This window comes from Herpailurus yagouaroundi, unplaced genomic scaffold, assembly GCF_014898765.1.
Source record: "Herpailurus yagouaroundi ecotype Mexico unplaced genomic scaffold, PumYag 162, whole genome shotgun sequence".
Taxonomy (NCBI): domain Eukaryota; kingdom Metazoa; phylum Chordata; class Mammalia; order Carnivora; family Felidae; genus Herpailurus; species Herpailurus yagouaroundi.
In genome coordinates, this window is record NW_024412403.1 from 62,340,562 (window position 1) to 62,365,256 (window position 24,695).

The 24,695-nt window shown below is 33.1% G+C and overlaps 1 protein-coding gene and 1 long non-coding RNA gene across 13 annotated transcripts in view; one reads left to right on the top strand and one right to left on the bottom strand.

Moving 5' to 3' along the window:
- LOC121036472 (uncharacterized) overlaps positions 1-9,849 on the top strand; it is a 30,529-nt gene extending 20,680 nt beyond the window's left edge. Inside the window, exon 3 of the long non-coding RNA XR_005793361.1 lies at positions 9,282-9,849. This is a non-coding gene — a long non-coding RNA (uncharacterized LOC121036472). The remainder of the gene's footprint in view (positions 1-9,281) is intronic.
- ZBTB20 (zinc finger and BTB domain containing 20) overlaps positions 1-24,695 on the bottom strand; it is a 774,657-nt gene that overhangs the window by 730,414 nt on the left and 19,548 nt on the right. The window lies entirely within an intron of this gene.

Genomic DNA, 24,695 nt, shown 5'->3' on the forward strand with positions numbered 1-24,695 from the left:
GGGAGAGAGAGACAGAGACAGAACAAGCGAGAGAGAGAGAGAGAGAGAGAGAGAGAGAGAGAGAGAGAAGAGGAGGAGAGAGAAAGAAAAACAGAAAGAAACAGAGAGAGAAAGGCACAGACAAAGCCCTCCTACCAGACAGCAGACAGCCCTCCTTCCCCTATCCAGCAAAATGCAACTCGGTCTAATGCAGCAACAGGTTCAGTATTGCCAGACTAACAGAGTGAAAAAGGTATATTCTCTATATCATTACTGCTTGCAAATAAACAGTTTAAGAGCAGCTGGCTCCACCTTCTTTATTTATGCTCCATTATGAGGAATGTATTGTTTCAGTTCTGGCACACAGTACATGTAATTATCATAAATACATTTTTGCATATTAGCAGGAACTAGTGAAATGCATAGCTTATTTGTGCAATCTTTTAAAATTTTTTTAATGTGAGAAGAGTGTCAACAAATCTGCTCTGACAAAAGCCTAGTAATGATTTTAAAGTCAGAGGCAGTCTTAAAGGAGGCTCTGAAAGAAAGACTCCATACAATAGGAAACTGATCTCAGACAAAACTGATAACTGCAAAGAAGAAATCATTGCTCAGTAAATAAATCAAGACCATACACACAATTGCAGACAAAAACAGAATTAAGTTTAATTAAGTACTAATAGACTAGTACTCTAGAAGACTTAGATTGGTTTCTTATTTGAAGCATCTATCTGTACAAATATCACAATGCAATGTCCTCTGTGTGAACAGGTGCAATGCATATAGTACATAATGTTACAACAACAGAAATAAATCCCATTAGGAACTTCTGTCATAAATAGGACAAGATTTCAATGAATATGGGTCTGAAACCATAGCATAAACCCCTTGTTCTTTTATAAGGAGGGAAAAATAAAATTAATCAGTGTTTCTAAATAAGTCTTCCTTAAAAGGGAAAAACAAAACGAACCAAAACAAAACTGTTTCTCTTTGTCTGATATACGAACCATTTTTTTCATGGGCTAGAACCAAAATACTGCTGGTATTACACTCCCCACCACACTATGTGATCTTCACACCTTTTCTCTACTCCCAGGTGACTTTTCCTCCCTTAAGTGATCTATTTGCAGCTATGGAATTACAAACATCAAAAAACAGAACAAGTTTCAAGCTCTTCTTCTTGTCCCCAGATTTTTTAAAACTATACTCTGCTTGTCTACCTACACATCCACCTTCCTTAAAATATTTGTATACAGTTTGGCTGTGTGTCACTATGTGGGACTTAGAAACATCACAATAGAAGTTAAATATTCTAAAGAAAATTTACACAAAAATGAAAAATGTGAGTGCCTCTGACCTACTTAAACCCTGAATCTGGGCACCAATAATTAATTGCATATTAAGTATATTAATTTTAAAATCATCCTTTTTATATGGTTTTGTGTTTTACCATGCTTCAAAAATTAGAATACGTTCCTTTGCATAAACAAAACTACTGTACCATATAAGCATCAATTCCTTCCTTTAAAAGCCAGTTTTCAGTTAATAAAATAAAGAACTTAATCACTTCAATATATAACTTATAGATCAAGTCTATCATGAGCTGATTCACAAAAATATTTTAGAACATCAGTTATACCTTGGGTCATTACGTTGGTTCAGAATGGAGATAGGCATTGATTTAGCTATTATAAGGGTAGATAACCTATAGAACAGAAATTAGAAGATGCTGTCTAGCCACACATTGTGCAAACTGTCCTGGGAAATTCTAGTAGGAAACCAAGAGTCCAGCCCTCCACTCTCACTGAAAACCACTAATTCTAATTCTCAGGTGCTGCTGCAATAGTGTTTTACCCCTCTCAAGGGTGGTTGCGTAATAAAGAGGGGACAGATACACAGGAAAGGGAATGTAATAAAATAAACAGATATGCTTTTGGTCTCACGTCTTAAGAAAAACCTTTCTAAAATACACTCAGTGTTGCCTAAGGTACCAGCACGCATCTCACCCCTTACTTCTCAGCCTGGCAGTTCTGTTTTTCTACTATTGCCCTATTGTTTCTCTGAAGCTGTATTCCAATGTTTGAAGAAAAATGCCACTTAAAAAAGCACACAGGCCTCACAGTTTGACAGACTGATTCAAATTAGATATAACCATGTCCTGATTTTTAAAATAAGGTTCTAGGTATTTTTGTTTTGTATCGTTTTGTTTTAACCCAAGGAGAATAAGAAGACATTATTTGATTTCCACCAGCAGGAGTCAAAAGGAATGTAAAGGACCGTGAAAGCTATTCCCCTTTTCTAAAAAACAACTAGCTAGTTGAATTTTAAAAAGAAAAAGAAATATTTTGGCTTAGTGCAAAATGCACAACACCTCAATGCTTTCTCCATATCTTCACACTTTACTAGATTCCAAGCACAGTAAGTGGCACATTCTTAGTATTTTCTGGAGTTCAAGATACACTCTCCCCGCTGGGACGCAAGACCCATGCACTGAATTAACCATAGCACCATGTGAAACAATAATCCTAATTGACTATCAGACTCTGGAAGTTATAGTTATTAAATTAAGTGGTTTTGTATGCTGATATGCCATGGAGCAATTTCATCTGGTAGAAAGATCCTAGAGTGGGAGTTAAAAACTGGTTTTGGTCTCAGCATGGCCACAAGTAGATTGTATGCCCTGCGCAAGCCATGTAACCATCCAAATGGAAATGAAGTTTCCACTTCTTCAAATAAAAAAATAATTAAATTTAAAAGGAAGGAACTGAAGTAGATAACATAACAATGATTACGATGATAGCTAATGCTTAGGTGGTTACTATTTGCCAGGTCCTCTTCAAAGTATTTTTCATTTATTAACTCATTAAACCCTAGTGACCCTATGAAGTAGAGATTATTTTTAGTGGCACTTTCAGATGAAGAAACAGAGAGGTTAAGCAATTTGCCTGAAAGCACACAGCAGAGGAGTAATAGCATTTGAACCCAGACTGTCTGGTTTAGAGCACAAGTTTAATCCCTGCATCCTACTCTCTCCCAGTATCTAATGGCAGCTAAGTCCCCATCTAACCACAAGATTCTGTGCTTAGGAGTCAAACTCAACACATCCTGACGATTTCTCACATCTTGCTTACTAATACAGCATAGTACAGATTTGCTCTTCTAATTTACAGAGTTCTCAACACATCTGGTTTAAGAGTCTAGCAACTCTATTTAAAAATTTACATAATCCATTCAGTTGCCTTTCTTTGTTTCCAAATGTCCATAAATATGTGCTTCCATTTGCTTGAACTGAAAAACAACCTGTAATCAACAAGTCTATCAATGTATAAAGCCTACTTGCATTATATATAATTCCCATAGATTATTTGCTTAAGTGCCCTCTGTTTAAAAAACAAAAATTTTAAAAAATCTACATAGTCCTTAAAGTTTCCTTAGTTCAGGTATCAAATATCTAATACTAATGCAAATAATTGCTTTAAAAAAAACTAAATAAATAATAAATACAATAAAAAATACCGTTTTCCAATAGCCTGAGAAAAGCGTGGAAAAAGCAAGGATTCAATTATACATGATTTGTGAGAGATGCTGAATAACCATCATTAGATTTTACACACTTGGTTTTAACTTTGAATTATTTAGAGATATATTCTGAACACTTTGATACTAATGACTCATTCTGCAAGAAAGAATTTGCCCTTGCTCTGATCTTTGTGCATTAACTAAACATGGATTATATGCCCACTCTGTGCCATTCAGGATACTTGGGGGTAAAAAGTGAAGATAAAACATATGATTTAGTTTCTGCTTTTGAAGACTTCACAGCCTGGTTGGGGGACAGACTTGCAGCAAACAATATTAGTATAAGCAAATAATCTTGCCATTACATGGCGTGATATCTCATGTAATGCAGTGCCTTAAACTTTGTGCTTCTCCCTCAGAATAAAGTCCAACAAAATAAATACCTAAATTTAATATGCGGCTTATGAAAGACATGTGTACGCACGCACAAAACAGGGACTAGTACTAAGGTTAGATTGGAGACAAATGTGGAGCAAAGGGAGGTACTGGAGACAAATGGTTTATTCTCTAGCAGTGTAGTTTATAGACCCATGGAGTACACTTTATTCATTGCCCCCAAGGCGCCTAGAAAAGTCTTCTACAAGTACACAGTACATGAAATTCTTAAATGATTGTGGAAATCAGTGATAGATATTAACCTGGAGCATACAGTTTCATTAATTTTAGAGTCACAGAGTACTCTGGGAAATGAACACTTCCAAAAGTACATGAAGGGTGAGATTTTTTTTTTTTTTAATCTTGAAGACAAAAAAATTCACCTAATTTCAAAAGCATTTACCACTATCCTGAACACACTTTAATCAAGTCCTTTTTCAGACATCTCTAATGTTTTTATATCATGTGAGGCTAAACAGGAAAAAAACGTTGAAACATTTTAAGATTGTTCAAAGGAACATTCCCAAAAGAAAAGAGAAGGGGGAGTAGTTAAAAAAAAAAAAAAGTCATATTGCAATGAAGGACAGAACAAGTTTTAGCCCTGGTACATGGTTGGAAAAGCAAAGACTGGGGTAATGGGTCAAAATGAGTAAGTGCTATACTAAGTACTGATTTTGTCATTGAGGCCACCATCATAAAGTAATTCTATTGTGGTATATATAATTAGACAATAATCCTTAATTTGAGTCACCAGTTTTAAAACTGTGTCCCAGGAGTCCCAAGAAAAACTAGAAGAGCCTGTAGATAAATCATAGTTTCCTAGTAGAAGACCAGTAGTATGATCCTTAAATGGGAAGAGATACATTTCAATTCTAGTCAACAAATATTTAAGTTTTAAACAAAAACAAAACATTACATGAAAACTACATCATTGGGAGTATCTTTAGTATGCCCTTTGCAGTGCTACAGTCATTTTATCTTTTAATATACTTCCCATTGCCATTGGACTGAAGGACCCACCAGAACAGGGACTCTATTTATCAAGCTTTGACAGCCTAATATCTGGAAGAACACCTGGAGTACAGTTAAAGCTCAATAGAGCTTTCTTGAATGAATGAATGAATGAATGAATGAATGAGTGAATGAATGAAAAAACAAAGCAACAATATGTGGAATTTATAAACCTTGGTTAAATATTTTAACAAACTTGGGTTCTAAGGATGATATAAACCACCTCCAAATAGCATTTAAACTTTTGAAATTATATATAAAACATATTCTTACTTTAAGATCTTGTGAAAAATGAAAATGGTACCAAAAAAGTAATACTATTCAACTTTTCTCTATGTATGAAAAATTTTTTAATAAAATGTTGAATAAAAAAGTATTGTCCTATATAGCTAGCAGGATTTTAATTTGAATAATCTCTGAGAAGAAAATTCAGCTTCCCTTCACATTTCACTTAGCCATTATTTCTTTCACTTCTACTACATAAGTGTTCAAGTATAAGTTGAAAGTTGGCCTTAAAATTCCTCATAGGAGAGAAACAATCCCTTTTCAAGAAAACACTTTAGTAAGCTGGTTAAGGTCAGAAAGTGGGTGGGAACTGAATAATTCTTCTTGTGGTGCCAAAGTGTACTCCATAAGAAACTAATGACAATTTGAAGGCAGGGGAGCATAGAGATGACAGAAGAGGAGGAAGAGAGGAGAATGATAAGAAAGAAAGGTGGGTAGTGAGAAATTCCCAATGTCAAGGTGGCCAAAAGATTTTTCTAAAAAGAATGATGCCTAATATTAACTTCTAAGACATTTACATTTTGCCAATCTTCTTCTCTTCAAACCTTCTGGAAAGCTTGTACGGCTTTGTTTACTAGTGTAATGAGGAGTACAAGGATGGAAAATGAAGGTACTGTGATAAATTCATCCATATACTGTAGCCCTTGCAAACATAGAAGCTTCTTAGAGAGACCAGAGTTCCAAGGAGTGACCAGTGGCACTGTGAACAGTGGTCAGTAAACGGTGGATGGTGAATAGCAAAAAGTCAAAAGCATGTTTAACAGAATGACTCAGATATAGATATGAGTCAATCACCTTTTCCCACAAATATACAGGAGAAATGCGGTCAGAGAGAAAAAGCGTATAGATTAATGTCTGAATTACAATTTATTATAATTTAATTGTTAATACCTCCATCAATTAAATGATATGAATATCTCCAGAAACACAGGAAAAGAGTACCTTTGTGACACAATAAATTTTAAATCAAAGGGTTAAAAAGCATTAAAATGTCATTTGCAATATCTCCCTCGCTCTAGAAAAATATTAGACATGTATACTACATGAACTTTTCCTGCTCCCTGCTCAATCGTCTCTCTTAAACAATCTAGGACAGTGCTGGCAACTGTCTTTAAAGTTTCAACACTTACATAATAATTTATTCATATGTACAGGTTATATTCAATACACAAGGAAAAAGAAACAGAAACTATGGCGTGTGTTCTATATGAAAAATAAAAGTCACATAGAAGATACATAACAGGGGCGCCTGGGTGGCTCAGTCGGTTAAGCGTCCGACTTCGGCTCAGGTCATGATCTCGCGGTCCGTGAGTTCGAGCCCCGCGTCGGGCTCTGTGCTGCCAGCTCAGAGCCTGGAGCCTGTTTCAGACTCTGTGTCTCCCTCTCTCTGACCCTCCCCCATTCATGCTCTGTCTCTCTTTGTCTCAAAAATAAACATTAAAAAAAAAAAAAAGATACATAACAGAGGCATCTTAATTGCTAATAGCTGTTATTTGTCCAGCAGATTGGTGAGCTCTCCACCATCCTCCTTGGTGATTTTACCCGCAAAAACTCCATCTTGTTCTTCTGATCTAAAAAGGTGCTACTGGGGCGCCTGAGAGGTTCAGTCGTTTAAACGTCCGACTTCGGATCAGGTCATGATCTCGTAGTTCCTGAGTTCCAGCCCCAGTTGGGCTCTGTGCTGACAGCTCAGAGCCTGGAACTGCTTCAGATTCTGTGTCTCCCTCTCTCTCTCTCTGCCCCTCCCCACTTGCACTCTGTCTCTTTCTCTCCAAAATAAACATTTAAAAAAAAAATTAAAAATCTGCTACTATTAGAAAAGATTCATTCTTAAAATAAAAATTACCACTACTACATGTGTCAAGAACTGTGCTTAATGCTACTTACGCATGTCATTGAATCCTCCCTACAGCCTTGTAAGAAAGGTAGTATTAATGTTCTCATTTATAGATAAGGACACTGAGGCTCCAAGTCACCTGGCTACTAAGTGGTAAAGTCAGGCCTAAAATCAATCCAATGGAATTTATGAGGGATAGAGGGAGAGGCTTGACAAAATTACTTTAAAAATGTTCTAGAATAATAAACTGGTGGTATTAGGAAGATTTTGAAAAAAGACTAATGGTGGGAAACAGGTTTGAGGGCACATGGATTTCCCAGACAATTTCAATACTTATTTCACATATTTTGAGAAAAATCGTATTAATTGTCACAAAGTAAAATTTAAAGAAAGGATAATGAAGAAAAGCAGCATATAAACAATGTTCAAAAGTGATAAAAGAAAGCTACCATGAACCAGTTTGATTAAGGGGTTGGAAACATTAGTAACAATCTGTCCAGTAATAATGAAGCCAGTTATTAATAATAGAGTCAGCATGACAACAGCCTGCTAACTCCTCTGAGGCAACAGGCCACACGGATGATTCAAAATGGGTGGAAACAGTATCTCTTATTTTTGTTTAAGAAAGCCCATTTGACCCCAATAACTTATAAGTTTACAACCACAGCCTTTTAAACATATAAGGACATATCAAGTTTTTAGAAAAGAAGCTGCGTAAAATCTCAATCTTTTTCATTTCTATTAATAACAAATACAGAAATATCTTATTAATCGGTGTGTATGTGTGTGTGTGTGTGTGTGTGTGTGTGTGTGTAATGTATATATTATACATTCTGGTGTGTGTATATATATATATACATATATAAATATGTAAATATTATAAATTTTTATATATATGTAAATATATGTCTGGTACATGTGTATATATATATTTACATATATATATATATACATATATATACATGTACCAGACATGTTTTGCAGGATTCTTATGAAATAGAAATTTTGAAATGAATTATATTAAGTAAAATGTTATTTTAATAGTTATATCAGGTATTTCAAAATTATCAAAAGTATCAACATAAATTCTATTTCATGTTGAAAATCCATAAATCTAGGCTTATGTCCTACTCTGTTTCAAACTGACGACATTATATTACTTAAAATGTAATGGGATCTTTCAAAACACAAATAGTATGTCCAACATCTGTTAAACCTATATAGAACAGGAGCCTAAAAGAAGTGTCTCACCAATTGAGGAAATAGTTTTACTAGTAATCAGTAAGAGAGGAAAACTGCCCATAATTAAATCTGTATTAATTATGAAAAGGGCTATGAAAGAACTGAGTCGTCATTTTATGGAGTTCATTTTAGAAATTTAGTGGTCTGCTACTCCAATACACACTTCTTATGATGTCATATCTAGAAGTCTGCAATTGAAATAATTGAAAAACACTCTAAGCTAATAATTAATAAAATGCATGTTGTTTTTGCCTAAAATAACTAAACTTCACCTACACTCTATCCACCAATAAGTGCATTAATTCAATGTGCCACTAAACAATTTATGCTTTAGGAGTTTAATCAGATGTTTAAAGTATATTTTATAATAAAATAATAGATATTATAAAACATAATATTAGGCATTATAAATTAAACAAATTCTGAAGTCTTCAGGTGCTGCATTTTCACTATCGTTATTACTTTAAAAGTTAAATTAATAAATGTATAGAATTTAACAATAAATCAGAGGAGATTTTAGGAAGTGGTGGATGATATACAAAATATTTATGACTGAAGGTCTGGGCACAGACCAATAATAAATGTCACTGTAACTAATCAAAACAAATACTGGCCGTAAATAAATGATACAGTGCCAGTGTTTGCTTCCTGAATAACAACGCTAGCTTTAGATAACAAACTAGAATACATTCTAAAACAAATAAATAAAATTTGAGGATGTAGTTTTACTACTGCTATACTCTAGAGCAACGGTTTCTCCAATTTTTAAAAACTATAGATCCCATCATTAAAAAATATTTTAAACTCTACAACAATCATTTATCTGTTAGTTCCCAACTCCATTCCCACCCCTTCCATAGTCTTCTGTGTTGGAACCTGAAAACTACATTTCCCAGATTACTTTGCCAGAATGAGAAACCCTGGCAAATGATCAAAGAACATTTTTTTTTTCTTCTTTTGCTTCTGGCATTAGCAACCTCAACAAAGGTACTTCAGCAGCCTCTGCAGTGCAGGGCTCTTGGGATCTGGCTCTTAGGACTGCTGATGGCAGCACCAGTACTGCGGTTGCAGAACAGCACACGCTCTAACAGCCTTGGCAAGTAAAACAGCATTGGTGGAACGGTGGACTGCTGGGCTCTTGCCATGTCAGTAGGAGTGCGGGTGCCTGGCTTCCTGCAAAGAGTGGTAATGATGAATCCAACAGCCACAGCAGCAGCAGTGCTCCAGCTGCCTCTGCAGCACAGTGCTTGTACGCTCCGGGTAACAAAACTTTCCCTTGCTTTCTGCAGATATTCATTGTTACATATCATTGCCACTGTCTTTCCCTTCCATCAGACTTTCCAACACATTTGTAACCAATTCTCGGATTAAAGTCTCTCTGTCTTGAGTCATTTCTGTTTTTCTGACTGGGCACTGATCAATATAAGCGCACACCTCAATATATATAATGATTTGTAAGTTATAGACTTATACTACCATGTTATATACATTACAGAACATATGAATAAGCCCTTTAAAGGATAAGCACTTTAAAGGATAAGCACTTTAAAGGATAAGAAAACAAGAAATAAATGATGCTTTTAAATAAATTTTAATTTTGTTGTATTTATTAGCAATTTTAAAACATTTTTGCTCTCACTAAAACACAACACTTTAGAGTAATTTGGTTAAATATTTGCCATTCTTTATATCTTAGCTTGGTTTTACACTTTGTGACACAGTCACGTGAAGATCTGTTACTACAATCCGGTTATTGTGATACCTGCTGGAATGGTCACGGTGGGAGAAAAGCCTCACAAAATAATAGAACCAAACGGAAGAAGGGCATCATTGGTTGTGCTTATTAAATCACAATACTCAATTTTCAATCTCAACCAACAATTACGTTGAAGATTTTCTTGAAATTTGCCTAGTAAATTTTCATCTTTCCAAATGTCCATGAGTTGTTCTTATAAACTAAAAGGTATTTGTAGTATTTTTTTATAAAAAAAAAAAAGAATTTTAACGCCTCTTTAAAGATTTCATTTGTAAGATTTTGAAACAAGTTATAAAATTCTATTCCAAATTTTAAAAAGTTCTCAGATACAGTTTTGATACAGTTTTTCAATTATGCAGAAACTAGAGTTTTACAATTACATTGGTTTTGGCAACAAAATCACATTATAATGAATATAACTACAAACATTCAATATGAAAATGTTCTCTCCATACCCTGAGTCATTACCTTCTCAACTCATTGTTAGTATCACTAATACTCAGCCACTGAATAATCAGTGAAACTCCAGTGGTGCAAATAATATTCATGTCCACTCTCCATCTTATTACGAACTATCATAAAAATTCTACGAAAATTTTAAGATTCTTCTATATTTGATGTATTTTCTACTATATTGCAAAGCATCTGTTGAAAAAAAAAAATTAACCACATCAATGATATCCTACAGTACCCATGTATACTTTGACTTTGACTGATTTGCTAAAATAAGTTGCTTATAAATGATGAGTAAAAGAATTTCATGTGTAGAAGTACCTCTGTAATCTTACCTAGAAATCTTTTTTTTCCATTCCACCCAAGCCCTCCGAAGCTCCAAAACTATGTTAACACAGGTTTTTCAGTAGGCATTGTTTTACTTAAAGAGTATTTTGAGGCTTAGCAAGTATCTCCCCCAGCAAGCCTTCTAGTGTTTCATAAAAATGTAGTTCTTTGTAGTAGTGAAATTGAGCCTAACAAATACCATTTGTTGAAATATTGGAAGTATCAGTACTTTCATTTGACTATATAGTAAACCTTTCACACTGTATAATTTTTTCAAGGACTTATTTTTTTTAATCTTCAGCAATGTTTTCTATGCATCTTCTAACATTTGCTGACACATAAATGTGATATAGTTTTCTGCCACTTATTCTTCATGCATTATTTCAGTCACTTTGGCTCAGGGCACATCATACACTAAGGGGAGATTCATCCTTAATGAGAATGAATATAAGTATACATTTCAAATATGTATATTTGATCATTATTTTTGGCTGACTTGTATTCTTGTATCTTGATCATTGATGTATTCTTGATCATTGTTTTTGGCTGATTTATTGTCAAATGACTAAATCGTCATTGTTTTTACTTTATAATATAGCTGACATGTGCATAATATGTATTAAAGATACTCTTGTTTAAATATGTTTGACTATTATTCTATCTTTGTTCTGTTATTTTTTTTAAGTCAGTTGTCTGTTTTGTAAGAGTTACTTTAGTTAAAACTGGATAGCATAAACTGTGATTCCTCACAACAAGGCACAAATAAAATTCAGTACCCCCAAATCTTAAAGCAAATCCACTCCCACTCTCCCTTCAGGATACTTTGCACAATGCATACAATGCATATGATTGATACTTTGACATTGCCAGCACCAATCTGCATACTAAAGATTAGTAAACTTTAATCTTAGTTTTGTTAAACAAAAAATATATACATAAAAGTTTTGATTATCTTCTCAAACCCTAATATGTCATCCTGCATATTCCTTAGGGCACATGCTCACTGTTTTTGAGACTACTGTTCTACAGTATGAGCCTTGAATTCAGATCTGAATAATACTTATTGACTATGTACCCTTAAGCAAGTTATCTATCCCTGTCTTTGTATAGTTCATCTATAAAATGAGAATAAAAATAGCTATCTTATAGAATTGCTTTAATGATTATATTTGATAATAGTAACAGATAATATTTGTTGACTACCTACTAAGCGGAAGGCATTATTCAAAGCACATTGAATGCATTAATTCTTGAGTACAGTGTCTACATATAATGAACACTTGATAAAAAAAAATAGTTTTCTTCCCCAGGAAAGACAGAGATTAATTGTACAAAATCAGTAATATTTATTAAGGCAAATAGAGTTGGTTGTTTGCATACTTATCCCTTCCACAAAATTTCAAGTTTCCTGGAGGCAAAGTTATGTTATAGCCATCCTTATATCTTAATAGAGTGTAAAGTACAATGCTTTGAATGTATTAAGTGCTCAATAATTAAATAAATGTTGTTGAATGAATGTACATAGGATACCACCATAACTTGCTGTTTATTGTTTGTAAAATGTCAGCCAACTCCATAACTGACAGGAATGATCAGTTAACTGCACATGCACTGCAAAACACGCTATTGTTTTATACATACTCCATTATACCTTTGCAGTAAGAACAACACTCTCCACAATTTTTGAAAATACAATAACCCTTGATTATTTGTATAAACAGATGAAAAGTAAGGTATGGATAATACAAAAGTAATTTCTATTTGGATTTTGACGTGTGTTTCTATATTTATATTAAACTATTGATATGCCTAATATTCTATAAAAGAGACTGCATGTGAAACAAAATAAGCTACATTATGAAAAGCTGACTTAGAAGGAAGTTGAATGCAATTTAGTTTCTGTGATCTTTCCCTTTATTTAACTCTTCTGTGTATGTAACCCACACCACTTTGATTACTCAAACTACATGGAACTTTCTATTTCTCAAGCCCTCCCCAGAGGATAAGAAATGTTTAAATGTTGCTTTTCATGGGGATATTTTCTGTGTAAAGTAGGCAATTCTCATCAGTGAATCTGAAATCATGACTGCCTATGTATTATAAAAAATCAGTTAAAAGACATTATGAAATACACTATTTGCTTCACTTAAATTAAGAATTTTCATTTTTTATAAAATATTTTATTCATTTGTGAAATGCACTATAAATGTTCTTCATGACTTTTTTTCAGGTAAGTAACCTGAGGTAGAGAAAAACCAGCTGGTGATATACTTAATCACATGTGAAATCTCACAGTTTTCTATCCAACTCATAATGCTGTTATAAAGGGAAAAAAAGCAAATTATTTTCAAATATTTAGAGAAAGTAAAGGAAGTAATAATAAATGCAAGGCATCACTGTATCTTAATGAGAAACTAAAAGATTAGCTTTTCATCTTTCTCCTAATTATTCATGAATAGTACACCCCATCTCTAGGTGTACAGAAGGTAGAGTGTTTAGGTAGAAAGAACATGGGCTTTAGAGTCAAACAAGCTGAGTTTGAATCAAGCTCCTGTATTTACTAGTCATGACCTGAAATAAGTTATTCATTTTCCCTGAATTTCAGTTTCCTCATTAGGGAAAATTGAGCAAAAATATTCAATGAAAACAGATACAAAGTGTTTGACTTATAGTGAAAATTCATTAAATGATAATCCATTTCCTCCTTTTATTCCTAAACCAGAGGTTCTCAATTTCTTTTTTGTACTATGGATCTCTTCTAACTAGCAATGATTCACATCAAAAATTTATATTTATTTTTCTATCACATAACAGCTTAAAACATTTCTTCATATCAACTACTGAATTTGATCTTCACTGTCACCCTGTGAAGTTACTTGACATTATCCTAATTATTCACAGTAATAAATTGAACTTCAAAGAGAGTAAAGAATTTGTACAAGATCTTGCAAGTAGTAAGTTACAAATTGAACTTTCACCTACCATTCCATCAAGGCTGGTTACCCAATTACTCAAAGGGAAAAAAAAAAATCCTAGCCAGAACAAACAGAATGCTTTATACTAAGAAAATTAAATCTAATTAATACATATTATTAAACTATTTACCTGGGCCCAAAGTGAAGTAAGGACATATTCACATTATTATCACTACTGGTTCTAGGACCTGAGAATTGGTTGGTGCAGCCAAATATTTTAGTAACACTTTCCTAGAAGATAGGTTTTTATGAAAAAACAGTGAATTAACGAAAATATGAAAACTTATAATAGCTAATCTGGTTGTTCATTGTAGAAAACGACTTTAAAATAAGATTTAGAGTGTAACTTTATATTTTTCAGTAATACACTAAATGTCCCCAGTAATCAATATATTTCTTCCCAAATGACAGTATAAGATGAATAAGTTCTGGGTAGCAAACATACAGAATAATGATGATAGTTAACAATACTGTATTGTATATTTGTAATTTGCTAAGAAAGTAAATCTTAAGTGTTCTCACCACAAAGGAATAAAAAAGGTAACTATGTGCCGTGACAGATGTGTTAATTACCTTGATTGTGGTTATCATTTCACAATGTATACGTATATTAAATCATCACATTGTACATCTTTTAAAAATTCATTTTGTACAACCTAAATATACATAATTTTTATTGTCAGTCATACCTTATTGAAGCTAGAAAAAAATTAAAATAATAAAAAATACAGATAATCTTAAAAAAAAAGCAGTTGTCTCTGAGTACTGAAATCATGTACTTTTTTCCTATAAACTTTTCTGTATTTTCAATACTTCCTATGTAGTACATATACTATTTTTATAGTTATAAAATATCTTAATAAAATACCTCTTCATCAAAAACAAACAAAAAAACCCACAAAATACTGAAAAAATAGGTGTGTCTAAAATATTGGGTGGGTCATTCAAACAAGATAACCATTTCATCCAACCAACTCTGAAGGAACAGCTAATTAATCACTTAGATGATCAAAGAATCTCAACAGTACACTTAAAGAATCATTTATTTGAGCCCTTATCTTTCCTTGTATCTGTTTTTTACTTATTAGGAGGAAATAAGAGCATAAAAATTAAAGGTATGTGGGTTCTTGATTCTGACTGCTGAAATTCAAATCTTGGCCCTACTACTTTAGACAAATCCTTTCAATATCATTAAACCTTTTGTCCTCTTCTTTAAAATGGGGGAGGGGCAGCTAGGTGGCTCAGTAGGTTAAGCTACAGACCCTGGGTTTCCTCTCAGGTCATGATCTCAGGGTTCCTGCAATTGGGCTCAGCACTCACAGTGTGGAGCCTGCTTGGGATTCTCTGTCCTTCTCTCTCTGCCCTTTCCATGTTCACTCTCTCTCTCTCAAAATAAATAAATAAACTTTAAATTAATTAGTTAATTTTTATTGATTTTATTAATTCATTAATAAAATGGGGGAAATAACAGTACCTATAGAACAGGTTTTCATGATGATTAAGTGTGACAATCTAAATATTGGTAATAAGTAGCATTTATCAAGCACTTTATCAAATAGTGAATACCATGTTAAACATTTTATATATATTATCTTATTTAATAATCATAAAATCCTGTAAGTACTATTATTATCCCATTTACAGATGAAAAAAGTGAGGCCCAAGTCCCACAACCAATAATAACATTAAACCAGGATTTACATTCAGCAGACTAATTCTAAGTACAAGTGCTTAGAGGCTAAATTCAATAAGCTTAATGCCAGGCACATAGTAAGCATTTAATAAATCTTATTTTGTGCTCTGTGTTTGTTTCTACTTCACCTAAGTGTCAATTTCTTATTTAACAGTTCTAAATTGAATGAAGTAGTTCTCAAAGACTGCTATTTCAGGATTCCTTGGACTTACCCTACTGAACACCACCATTCTAAAAAGGGATTTTTAGGGTGGTGAAAATACTCTTCATGATATTATGATAAGGAATATATGACATTGTACATTTGTCCAAACCCACAGAATAACATCAGTGGTAAACCCAAAGTGAAAAAAAAAATGGACTTTGGGTGATTATGATGTGTCAATGTAGGTTCATGCTTGGTAAGAAAAAAAAAAAAAGTACTATTTTGATGAGTGATGATAATGGAGGAGGCCATGCATGTGTGGGAGAGGGGTATACAGGAAATCTCTGTACCTTCCTTTCAACTTTATCATAAACCTGAAACTGTTTTAAAAATATAAAGACTTTAAGTGTAACATGGTATCCTGGACAGGATCCTGAACCAAAAAATTATATTAAATAAAAAAAAACAAATCTGAATAAACCAGAGACTTTAGTTAATAATAATATGTTAACACTGGTTCATTAATTGGAGCAAATTACCATACTAATACAAAATATTAATAATAAGAAAAACTGGGTATGGGATGTATGAGAACTCTGTACCATGCTCTCATTTTTTCTATAAATCTAAAACTGTTCTAATAAATAATATTTATTTGAAAAAAAGATCAATTAAAAAAGTCAATAGAAGGGGCACCTGGGTGGCTCAGTTGGTTAAGCATCCAACTCTTGGTTTCAGTTCAGGTGATGATCTCATGGTTCATGGGTTCAAGCTCCATGTTGGGTTCCATGCTAACATTGTGCAGAGCCTGCTTGGGATTATCTCTCTCTCCTGCTCTCTCTGCCCCATCCCTGACTCACACTTTCTCTCTCTTTCTCAAAATAAATAAATAAACAGTTTTTTAAAAAGTCAATAGGAGTTGTTTTGGGAATGCAAACATATGAAGTGAAGACTTGAGTAGGATGTGACCACAAGGATGAATTTAAGTCAATGACTTGAGTCATTTAAGTCTGTCATTTAAGACAGAGTGTCATAGTACCTTAATCTAGGAAAGGAATTTTTTTTTAAAAGTAGCTTTGAATGGTTAAAAGTCCCAAAATGACAAATTAAAGACAATTTCAGATTAGAAGATTTTATGGAGTAAAATAATTACACAGAATCATTAAGCTAGTTCATGGAAAGCTGCGACTGAAAACTCTTCACTCCCAATCCAGTGCTCTTTCTACTACAACAGATTGGTGGTGCATTAGCACATGTTTGACTCAAGGCAGTAATTAAGTAAACTGAAGGGGGGAAGAAAGTGACAAAATGGAAAACCTTTGAATCAGACTCAAGTATTCTAGTTAGTATGGCAAGGAACAGCCACAATTTCAAAATGGCTTTAACCAGAAAAGAAACAAAATAGACTAGACATTTGATAAGGGAGGAAACATTGGAATTGAAAGAAAATGATGGCAGGCTCCCTGTTTGTTGGTTTCAGATCCAAGCTTTTGCCTTGAAGGTAATAATTCAAAGTGCTGTAAAGCCTGGACTGACTATACTAAATAACATAGAATTATAACCTGTTGAGATAAGATCATTTTATAGTCTGTACCCTGAAATTCCCAAATTCATATTATTTCTAACTGGGCAACAAACCGATTGTTGGTTGGGCTAATTTATCTTATTTTTCTGACTGCATTAAAAAAAATTATCAAAATTTTCAACCATACAAAAATAGCATATAATAAAGGATTTCTCTTGTACCCATTATCCAGTTTCAATAATTCGCAACATTTTGCCTATTGCCACCACCACCTTTCCCCCAACCCCAAAGGGACTGAACTCACTTAATATGAAGAACAGAACCATCTTTGGGAAAAGGAAAAAGGATGGAGGCAATGTTTTCAGTCTGTCATCCATTGAGACTTAAACCAGAAAGATTCCAGACTTTGAGGCAAACAAATATAAGCCAGGGATAATAAAGTGAAAGTTTGCTAGCAGGGTAGTCTAAATATGTTATTCAAGAATCAATGGAACTGTTGTCTTTGTGGAAGGAGGATATTTTAAAGAATTATTTTCCAACTTTTTAGTTTGACACAAACAGGTGGGGCAAGAATGATTATAAAGCTTCATTGAGATTATAGTTTCTAAAGATGATTTTAGTTTTGAGGAACACAAAGTTTAATTTCATCATCATGTTTACATTCACACAATCACAGACCTACCATATTCCAATAAGCACCTAAACAAAGAACAGTTGGCACTATTTACCAAATTTCAATATCACCAAGACTCAGTTTATTTTGAGAGCTCAGTTTATTTTTATAGTAAAATATTTTCCTATGAAGTCTCTTTGTGTGCTTGAGAATGTTTTCCCATTTTTAGATTTAAATTATTTTAAAATTAGAATATATAGTGACTTTGTCAAATTCAATGGTCTTTTTGTAATCTTAATGAAACTATATATTTATGGACCCTGGAGGATTCTTCCACACATTTAGAATTTCACTTCAGTTTCCTGTCTAAATGTTGAAGGCAGAGACTATTAGAAGCTGGCTATGCAGCAAATATAAGTACATCTAAAACATCTTCATTGAAAAGAAAACATGAACGTTATGCTGAACTATTTCAATTTTCATCATGAAACAAAAGACAAAAATTAGCAGGTAGAGATGGGAGATGATGGGGAAAGGGGAATTAAAATGAAATAAGTAGCAAGGCTCAACTGAAGTTTTAAAGCATGTATCTAAATACAGGTGGGTACTTTGGTAGGAAATGTGGGGCAGGCTGGACAATGAGAATATCCACCATCTGACCCAATAAAGTTACACTGGTTTTGAAAAATACACACATACATACATACATACATACATATCAAGATACACATTCTCCTTCTCAAATCTGAACCTCCCAATTGGCTTTAGATTGCAAATGGCAATGAACAGAATTTATTTCTTTCCTCCATCTTCATTAGCAAAATGTTAACATGTAGCTGTTTCTTGCTTTCCATTCTTTCTTAAATTATGAAATTTTTCTCAATCAAAAAATTCCTTCCTATGTTTCATATAAACTAAGCTGTATCTCTGACAGTCCTACATCTCTCAGGATATCCTTAGTTCTCCACAGATTTTAATTCATTCAATAGTATCACAGCCCCATAATGCCTTTATATGCCCTGGTTCTCCAAAAAGTCCAAGCTCAGACTTCTCCAAAGAACATTTGTTTATAAAGACCATCCACACATTGATCCTATTCTTCATTCTTTCTGACCACACACTCCTACAATTGCTATACATTCTGACTAATATATTTCTACCCCTCATAGGTTATATCCCATTTTAAGAACCGCAGCGTCCATCCCCTACTGGCAATCACCTTTCCACTCACATAGCTAGATCACTCTCCAAATACTGCTCTCCCCTCTAAAGTCTGCCTTCCTTATATACTAATTTCTAATACCAAACACCCACTCTTGAGGCAAAAATATATCAGCTAAAGGTCAGGACCTATTAATTTATCTCAAAATTCCAATCATCGTGGAAAACATGCACGATTTTCCATAAAGTTCTAACTCTTGCTACTTTCTAAATAATCTGTCTTGGGTAGTTTTGTGTACTGTGCTATCCTACATCTCTCTTTATTGTATCCACTACAGCTCAGTGAAGGTTCTTTCCTCTGCTTTCTTAAATCTACATCCCCCTAAGATATCTGGTCAGCACCCAGGAAAAACATTAAAACTCTCCTATATCAGCTCTTTGTCACCATCTCTTGATATTTTTGCGAGCACCTATTTTCACTCCATCACACAGAAACTTCTTTCTCCTTAACGTTTGCCTTTCACATAATTTAACAAATAATACCTAGAATAGATTAAACTTGAAGATGTTTTCATATATGAATTATTAATAAAACATGATCATTTACCTATCTGGTTGTATATTTTTATTTTAAAAATCAAAATAGACACAGAATAGGAAACAAAAGAAATAAACATTTTAGAAACATAAAGGATTAAGAATGGAGACAGATTAAATTGTCAAGTGTGTCTTTAATAGAAACAGTAAATAGAATACTTGTCAATCCTCTGACAAATATACCACTGTACAAGCTCTGGACATCTGAGAAGGGAAAAAAGGAAGCGAGTAAGAGAGGTTCCCCCAGCCAAAGCGAAGAATGACCTGAGCCCTGAAGCTATGTCATGTATACAATCAACCTACTACTCAAAACCAGTAATTATATATCCAATCCCCCAATTCCAAAGCAATTTTATATATTTCTTCAAGGTTATGTACTTTATATTTTATGTTCCCTCTCAAGATTGGCTTTGATATCAATTTTTAACTTGATTCTCCTGAATAAAAATATTTGTCTTTGAGGCAGAACTGAGGCTGGTATCTAACTATCACAAAATTAGTTTTGCTGAAGGATAGCCCAGTGACATTTTCATAGAAAAACATTTCATAGCACCATCTGGACTTACCATCTGAACCCCTACCTAATAAGTAAGCTACCAGTCTAGTTAATCTCTCTCAGTTTTTTTCCTTCATCTATAAAATGGGGATAATAGGGGCGCCTGGGTGGCGCAGTCGGTTAAGCGTCCGACTTCAGCCAGGTCACGATCTCGCGTCCGTGAGTTCGAGCCCCGCGTCGGGCTCTGGCCTGATGGCTCAGAGCCTGGAGCCTGTTTCCGATTCTGTGTCTCCCTCTCTCTCTGCCCCTCCCCCGTTCATGCTCTGTCTCTCTCTGTCTCAAAAATAAATAAACGTTAAAAAAAAAATTAAAAAAAAATAAATAAATAAACGTTGAAAAAAAATTTAAAAAAAATAAATAAAATAAAATAAAATGGGGATAATAATATTAACTACCTCATAAAGTTGTAAGGAACAAAGGAGTCAAAAAATGTTAAGTAATTAAATATTGTCTGACATTTGGTGATATTAAAGAGCTGAAAATTATAATAATCCCTGAATGGTTGTGATTCCATAGGTTATATAATTTATCTTTAGCTTTATTTTAAAAAACTGCTAAAAGTAATGTAAGTGTACAGTATATGTTTTTTGTTTTGCTAAATTAAAAAATTATGATAACCTGAAATCCTAAAAATAAATAATCCTAAAAAAAATAAATAATAATTTAGAGTGGTATTCAAATTGAATTAGCTTAAATACTTTAATATTGGCTTTAAATTTTGTTGTTGTTTTTGGTTTTAAATTTCACTGGCTGGCATCATCAACAAACTGGAAGCCAAAATAGTAGTTACTAGAAGAAGTGTTTTGGATAAACTTGAAGATACTTACAAAAAATAAATAAATATATATATATATATATCAATAACTAGGTTGTATACACAAAGAATGAAGCAAAGCATATAGTTTCTAATTAAAATTTAGCTGAGGCTGGAAAAGGCTGACATTTAAGGAAATGGTAGAACTAAAAAGATGAATTCTGGGGGCCTCTCCCTATCACACATAAGAACTTATTAGAAAACTCTAATAATTAAGAAAATGTATTGTTGTCATAGGGATAGTCAAATCAACCAAGATCACAAAAAAGGGTCTACAATCAGACCATTGCCTTTATGGACCCTTGCTATATGAGAGGTGGCAGGGCAGATCACTGAGGAAAGATAATAACATATATTAAATATAGCCGGAAAACTGTGTCTCTCTTAAGAAAACAACTTAAAGTTTAATCTTTACATAATATACAAAATCAATGCAAGGATAAGCTGCATTAAAAGATACAAAAAGCATTAACTATAAAAAATAATGATGAGTATGGCCGCATAAAAATTAAGATTTTTCTGTTCATTAGGATACACTAAAGGAGGTGAAAAAACAACCTATGAATCAGGAGAAGAAATTAGTATCTAGAATATATAAAGAACTCATGCAAATCAATAAAAAGGCCCACAGAAATTTAAATGAAGAAAATGGGAAAGCCATGAACAGCTATTTTACAGAAGAGAAACACATATACATGTTCACAACTTCATGGTAAACTAGAAAATGCAAATCAAGACCACCGTGAGATATTTGTTACCTATTCAAGTAGCAAGAATTAATAAATCTGACAAAATACCATGTGTAAAAAAGAATATGTATCAACAGAGATATCTTATACATCATTGGTGAGGGTATAAATGGGTAATACAATTTTGAAAAAATAATCTAACAGTCTTTTGTAAAGTTGAGCAATTATATATCCTATGATCCAGCAATTCTAAGCTCAGTATACACCCAAGAGAATGTCTTGCAAACATCACCAAGAAACATACACAAGAATGTTTATAACAGCACTCTTCATATTAGCAAAAAAACAAAAAAACAACCCAAATGTCCATTAAGGAGAAATGATAAATGGCATTGTCATAAATATTATATAAAAGCAAAAATTTACCATATGAATTTCAGTTACCTACAAAACCATGGGTGTATAATCTTAATAACTTAATTTTGAGATAAGTACAGCATGATATGAATATATTAATGCATATTATTATATTATATTATATTATATTATATTATATTATATTATATTATTATTTAGTCACAACTTTATACTTTATACAACTTTATACGTGGCATAGCTATATATATTATTTGCGGGAAAAAAAACTATGGAAAATAAACACAAAATTCAGAATGGTGGTTACTTTTTTTTTAAGTTTATTTATTTTGAGAGAGAGAGACAGAGAGAGAGGACATAAGTGGAAAAGTGGCAGAGAGAGAGAAAATCTCAAGGGGGCTCCAGCGCTGTGAGTGCAGAGACTGATAGGAGTTCCATCTCACAAACTGTGAGATCATCTCACAAACTTGAGCTGAAATCAAGAGTTGGGCACTTAACCAACTGAGCTGCCCAGCCTCCAAAGAATGGTGGTTACTTCTGCTTGGGGAATTGATGTGAATAGGGGAAGAGCATATAGATAAGTGTAAATTATTGTTAATTTTCTCTTTGGTTGGGTCTTGGATTCACAGATATTTATTTTGATTAAAAATAATGAATGAATGAATGAATGAATGAATGAGTGTAGTAAAAGAGGATAATAAATGAACAATGACTCTGAACCATATTATAACTAACCAATTCTGTGCACCTTAAGTCCAATTAAAAATGACAACATTTTAGTATTACTTTTCAAATTTTAATATACATATGAATAACTTGAGACATCTTTAAAAATGAAGATGATGATTAATAGGACTGGGATGGAATTTGAGGTTCTGTATTCTAAGCTCTCATATGTGGATGCAGCTGGTTTCACAGACCATAATCTATCAGTACTATCCACTGATTTCCAAATAAGAAGTACAACGATGCTAAAAAGATTGATACACTCAAGGCAACAATAAATGTAAAGCTTGCCATCTAAGGGTTTAAGCAAGTAAGCATTTTTACTTGGTCAAGATAAAATCCACTTAAAAAAAAAGAAAGAAAAAATTTAAATAACCTTGGCTTTAAGATTGAGCATCAGTGACTCAATAAATTCAGAGGCTTGAAAGGATAAACTAAATAAACTGACCTGACCACTGAATGGGATGATAGGCACCATATTTTGGAAAGTTGATTATGCCTTTAAGAAATAATGATTTGGTTTCACCTCATTCCAAAGTGACACAGAAGATATTGATAAAAGATACTGAGATTCAGAGTTTACTCTGAAGTGAAAGAAACTTCTTTCCTGAGTTTTAAGAAACTGAAAGAATATTAGGAATTAATGAAAGATCACTTTGGTTTCTTTAGGATGAGAATAAACAGATTAACTTAAAGATTTCCTCACTCTTCTCTATCACACTACAACTTACATTTGGGGAATAATCACTGGTGATTAGAAATTTTCTTGGAAGGAGGCAGAAAAACAATTAAAAGATGACTGTTATGGCACATACATCCAAGAATGCATGCAGCATATTCTAACAAGTACTTCTACTGCTTTAGCAACACTAGTATTGCTAAGCAAGAGTAGAGAGACATGTTTAAAAAAGGTATCTATAATTTCTGTTAATTTCATGTTGAATAAAGATAATCAATACACAAAGAGAAAGTAGAATATGCCTGATTTTAGAATGACTTCATTAAGTGAAATCCATGGTATCAAAAAGAATCAATTCAGGTAGTTTTTACTACTAGTGTCAGATAAGGTCTATTTAAAGAAATGCAAAGGCAGATTGCTATCTCTTTTAAGATTCTCTTTTAAGATCTACCTTTTCAGCTTCCTAATAACACTGTCTCCATTACTGGAATAGTAAAAAACAGAACGAAATTAGACCAAGGAAATAGCAAGAATATTTCTAGAAAAAGTGAAAGCTGAATTATTGGGGCAAGAAAATTTTAAAATAAGGATGTATTCTTGGAAAGAGTCAGGTATAATAATATTCGAGTTAGGAAAACACATTTATACATTCCATTTTCTCCAAACCAAAATCTAGATGGCTTTAATAGTATTCTACAGTACAGATTCTAGAGAATTAAGATTATATTTATGTTTCTATAATAAAAGAATGTAAATGTGTTTTTTGTAGTGTTGTGTCTAATAAATTACAACATAGGTATTTCCTGATAGTTAGTTGCCTATCCCCCCAAAATTAGCCAATGGCAAATTTGGTGTCTGGCAACTAAAAGATAATAAAGATTTTACTATTTAAAGTATTCATGCTATAGTCACTAGTAATTGTAGCTATAAATTACAAGGAGAGAATCTGTAATGAAATATAACAACAGATTACACAGCTGTGCTTAGCTGTTCAAGGCCATTTATTAAGTCAAAACACAATGCAACATTATCATTATGTCCAGATGTGATGAAGGCCCAGACATCCCACAAAACATTAATATCTCTATATTAGAAGAAGAGGTCATCAGGAGATATACCTGAATAAACAATTTCCCACAATCACCAGAAAAATAAACACAGAAATTCTGGAGACTCATCTTGGACTTTAAGCAATTAAATGTATTCACACCTTCCATGAATCCCACTGTTTTGTCTGTTTGAGGCTTTGAAGCTTTATCAGTAATATGTTCTATTATTGAAATGTCAAGAGGCTTAACATCAA